We start from the raw sequence: 5,522 nt of genomic DNA on the forward strand, positions 1-5,522 counted from the left end.
CATGAGTTTGCGGTTGTCGCAGTGTCTTCAATATAGTTTTTATCAGCTTTCTTGGAGACCAACAGGGATGTCTCACTATCTTGAACCTTATCTGCATTACTTCCTTTACCATTGCATAACGGGGGTACTCTTCTCCAATATTTTATCCGCGTTCTAAAAGAGAAAAAAACAAACACATCACAGGTTTACCATGTTGTATATGAAACTCATTTTGGTAAACCAGTTCAGTAGTAAGGTGGACAGGATAACAGCATGAAACAAACATATATCTATGTAGTATGGTCACTGTATGGTCTATATCATTCTAGTTTATGTTGCCAAATCAAGATAGAGACAGTTCAAATCATATATATTTAAGACAAAGTAGCTCGCGATCGTTAATCTCGTGATCGTTAAGCTCGTTAACTTTAACGAGCTCAAACTCTCGATCGGCTCGGTTCGTTAAATACTCGTTAAGCTCGTGAGCGCTCACGAGCGCTCGTTACAGTTGTAAACATTACAGAAGCATTCCATCATATATTCAATATTTAAACATGTAGCAAAGTAGTAATGCATCACCCTTTGCCAAATTTACTCTTTCCAAATAGCAGCACATAATGCAGCAACCAACAGCAACACAGAGTGACACAATCATAAGTCAGACCACCATTATGGTTCATACTTCATACACAATCGCTAGGTGAACAACAACAATAAGTAGGGCCATTGACAAAGACAAGTCCAGGACTTCAAAAGAGAAAGCCAAACATGGGTTAGGCGCTCAGCATTGGATCAAGTTCGATTAGCAGACTAGCAGTACATATTATATTAACTACTTCGCCACTTCAGCACGACAGTTCAAACATAAGGTCTTACATAAATAACAATGACCGAAATAAAATGATAGCTGCTAGATGAGGAAATGCAATGTAGCTCCTGCTCCTCACATAAGTTGCTCATCAGTTCATCAATTCATCTTCCTACATAGACATAGAGAAATTCACTAGTTATGATGCAAGAAAATATACAATAGTACAATGCTACAGCAATACAATCACACTTAATAAAAATATGGGAAGCCTACTAGTTACTTTCCGTCGTATCTTCAGGAAATGGAATGAACTCGACATCGTCATCATTGCCATCTTCCTACAAAGGTAAGTGCAAATATGCAATTTCAGTTAACATTTAGCAAGAGTTTAAGGTTACAAGAAGATAGTACACAGTAGAGAATAAGTAATATTACCACTACAATTGTAGGCTTAAGTTGGTTTTCTTTTGATCCTTTAATGTAGCTAGAAGCACACACAAGTGCCTCAACCATGTTTGGGCTGAGAGAGCTACAATAGTCATCAAGAATTCTGCCGCTCATAGAGAATGTTGACTCTGATGAGACACTAGTTGCTGGTATAGTCAAGAACTTCTTTGCCATCTTTGCCATGATAGGATATCTATGAGCATTCAATCTCCACCAATCAACTACGCTGAACTTTGGATCCAGAATTGGATGGGTTTTGTCTTCAAGGTAACTGGTCAATTCAGATTTAGATGGCTCTGAATTTGTCTCCTCTAGGAAGGACTGAAACCCACTTGACAATCAGGACATAGATGTACTTGTTTGCCTACTAGATATTGAACTCTGTTCATTATTGTTGCCAGCCTCATTCTTGCGATTTTCCATCTCATAAGTAGCATAGAGATCAAAGAATTCAGATTTGATTTCCTCGGCCTCACTACTGCCCTTCTCTTTACCATACATTTTCTTAAAACAGTAATCAACAAGTTTCATCTTAAACCTAGGATCAAGAATGGTGGCAATGACCATGACATTGTTCTTTTCCTTTTTTTGTTTTTCCAACTGTTTTCATTTCCCTCACCTTCACTATTGCTATCCCAATATTTATCAAACTTATCAAGCATTGCTTCTCCCATCTTTTTCAAGTTTGCATTTGAAACCATGGCATGCTCTATGATAGCAATCTTAACATTCATGATATATGGATAAAAAATGTTGGCAGTAGGATAGGTAGATCCTGATAATACAGTTGTTACCTCGGCAAATGATTTCAAGATGGGTTGAATCTTCTCATATAATGCCCATGCTTCATCTTCAGGCTGCCATTTGTAGGTAGCATCTACCTCTGCATACTCCTTGAAAGCAGCTCTATACACAGTGCAAGCCTCTACCATTCTGCATGTAGAATTCCATCTAGTAGCAACATCCAGGCATAAACCTCTCCCAATTTCCATATTCAGAGACTTGCAAACCATCAATAATTTGTACATGCATGTTGGGGATTTTTTCAAATACTTGACAGTATCCCTAAGCTTATTGATCAAAGTTTGCAATAGAGCAATGCCATCATTCACTATCAAATTGACAATGTGCGCATAGCAGCGAACATGGAAGTAGTTAGGAATAAATTTAGCCGATTACCTAGCAATGATCTTGTCCATCAATCTCTTGGCAGCATTATCATTTGAGGAAGCATTATCCATAGTGATTGTCATGATCTTATCTTCTATTTTCCATTCTTGGCAACACTCAAAAACTGCTTGAGCTATGACACTACCCGAGTGAGGTGGATCTAGCTCTATGAAGTCTAAAACACGACATTGCATGACCCAATCATCATCTATGTAGTGAGCGACCACAGCTAGGTATGAGAGAGTTTGGTTTGAAGTCCATAGATCACATGTCAAACTAATGCTTTCAACAGACTTAAGTTGCTTTTTAAGGATTTCTTTCTCGGAAAGATAAAGCTTCATGCATTCAGCTCTAATCTTCTTCCGACCAATGAACTTGTAGGACGCATTCGTATACCTCATGAGGATATTGAACCAAGCATGCTCTACCATTCTAAAGGGATAATCATGCACAATTATCATCTTTGCTATGATCTTAACGACTTTCGCATGATTGTATTCATGGTTTACTATGAGAGATGCACCTGGCTTTTCAGGATCAAAGTTGATTGTACCTTGCTGTAGTTGCCTTCCCTTCTTGTTTAGATAGACTGAACAAACATCTTTATGCCTATTGAGACTAGTAGTTGATCCCCCAGGAGTATAATAAAACAATTTAGCACAATGCAACATTTTGCCTTCGTAACAACCGCCCCTGGCATCCTCTTGCTTACAGCCTTGACCTCCTTGAAATGCTGCCAACATTCTGCACGTTTAAGTCTCGTTTTCTTCACCTTCACCTTAGTAGTATCCACTGCTGCCTTTTTCCTTTTTCCTCCTTTCTTTGCTCTCTCTTTGCCATTGACCTCAACTTCTGTGTCATTTCGATTGTCTCCTGATCCAAGAGAAGGCTCAGACATATCATCATCCATATCATATGCCTCTGCCTCATCAACCTCCTCATACCCTTCATTAACCTCTACCCATTCATCTTCATCACCATCATCTTCCTGTGGAAAATGAAATAGAATGATTCAGATTTTACAAGCCAAACATTTACAAAATATTATTAATGCGAATTGATTGATTGATTAGGAATACAAATAATGAACCGAAACATATACAAAATTAGAAGTTGCATTAAGTAGTAGTAAGTGATACTGTGATTTAGAACATGTACAAAATTTAGGGAATGAAACTATAATCCACAAGATATCCACAAACATTCAGCTAGGTACTTGAACATGACTAATCTAGTGCCTGTGTCAGTGTGTGTGTGACAAAGTATTTCACCTAACTACACTGGTATTTCCACAATCAACTAACTACAGTTGGTATTTTAGTAGATTCACAATCAATTAACTAGAATTTGGATGACCTAGGGCGTCAAAGATTCAAAGTATATGCTAATATGAACTGGAATTAATAGAAAATGAAAAGGAGAGTGTGAGACAAACAATCTCACCGGTCCTGATCCAACGCCAACAGCATCGGCATCAGCGTCAGAGCATGTCGGTGATGTCGCCGCCTCTGCTCTTGGACGCCTTTGTCCTTGCGCTTGCTGTCGAGGATGAGAAGGCTTTGCTGCCATCGAAGGAGACTCCTCTGATGCTGAATCAGAGGCCGAAGTCCTCTTCCTCACCACCTTCTTTCGGGCCTTGGACTCCATGCTTGGAGTCGCGGCTGCAGGTGTTGGTCGCTTGCGCCGTTCCATGGGGATGAGGATGGAGATGGCGGAGGCGGGTCGAGGCGGGCTGAAGTCGTCACCGGCGGCCGCCGGAGTAGAGAAGGAAGCAGAGCCACGGCGCCACGCCGGGGTCAAAGAGACGAAGACCTAGATATAGCCGCCGCTCCCTGCTACTCTGCTACTGCTGCTAGTCTCCTCGACTCCTCCTCTGGTCTCTTCGAAAGGCCAACTGAACAGATTCCCACGAGGCCATAAAAGTGAATAGAACATGGGGGAGGAGCCAAGGAGGTGGTGGGTTGTGGCCTGTGACGGTGGGCCGGGCTGAGCACTAGTAAATTAAACTAAAAATTAGTGATCTGAAAATTAACGAGCCAAATGAGCTACTCGTGATACTCCCGAGCTAGCTCGTTAAGCTCGTTTATATTAACGAGCAAAAATTGTTGTTCAGCTCGGCTCATTAACTAACGAGCACGAGCCTTATCGAGTCGAGCTTCCGAGCGCTCGTTAAACTCACGAGTAACGAGCTTTTTGTCCAGCCCTACTATGTATATGTATGGATGAAACTTGCTACTATTGGTAACATGTGTTGGATATGCTATATTGGTCATATATATATATGTGTGTGTGTGTGTTTGATTTTCTTTGAAAATGAATTGATATAAGAAGAAACATAATTGATGCCTATTTGGTCTCTTTGCCATCTGCCAGCAGATGGCAAAGAGCCTGCAGCCTTTGCCGTCCGCCAGCAGATGGCAAAGAGCCATGCCCTTTGCCATCCGCCAGCAGATGGCAAAGAGCCATGCCTTTTGACGTCCGCTGGCTGACGGCAAAGGCCTTTGCATCTTTGCCGTCCGCCCGCAGACGGCAAAGTGCCCTTTGCCGTAGCTCGTTCAGCCGGACGTTTTGCCGTCTGCTGGCTGACTGTAAAGGCCTTTGCCGTCCGCAAGGCATGCCTTTCCCGTTAGCCATGGCAGATGGCAATGTTCCTGATTCCTGTAGTGTAACCCAGGGCCCATTATGGCCTATCCGAATTAGGCCCAGTAGCGTCATCTGGGCCGTCCAATATGATTCCAGCCCATTGTAACTTTCGGCCCTTGTATGGCCCATGACATCTTTCGGCCCATATGAGGCACTTTGTAACTCTTGGCCCATTAACGACCCGTGGTTAAACTGGCCCGTAATGAACAGTATATCGCTTTATACCCATTAATGGCCCATTATTCCATCGGGCAGTTTCAAGACCATGTTATCTTTCAGCCTTCTCAGGGCCCATTTATTCTTGGGCTCATTTCCAGCATTCGGTTACTTACGGCCTGTTACTGGCCTTTTCTGCTTGTGGGACAAATTCAGCCAGTGGTTATAGTCGGCCCGTTTGTGGACCATTAATCCGTTGGGCCGTTTTCATAATACGGCCGATTAACGATGGCCCGTTATGGTCGGTCCATGAACG

The 5,522-nt window shown here is 42.1% G+C and overlaps 1 long non-coding RNA gene across 1 annotated transcript; it reads right to left on the reverse strand.

Annotated features, from left to right (window-relative positions):
• Positions 1-705: 705 nt before the first annotated feature.
• LOC120962371 (uncharacterized) lies at positions 706-4,291 on the reverse strand. The gene is made up of 4 exons (XR_005753140.2): positions 3,851-4,291; positions 1,226-3,395; positions 1,064-1,128; positions 706-959 (listed from the first exon to the last, which is right to left on the reverse strand). It is a non-coding gene; the product is annotated as an uncharacterized lncRNA (long non-coding RNA).
• Between the last annotated feature and the right edge of the window lie 1,231 nt (positions 4,292-5,522).

Source organism: Aegilops tauschii, chromosome 4, assembly GCF_002575655.3.
Source record: "Aegilops tauschii subsp. strangulata cultivar AL8/78 chromosome 4, Aet v6.0, whole genome shotgun sequence".
Lineage (NCBI taxonomy): Eukaryota > Viridiplantae > Streptophyta > Magnoliopsida > Poales > Poaceae > Aegilops > Aegilops tauschii.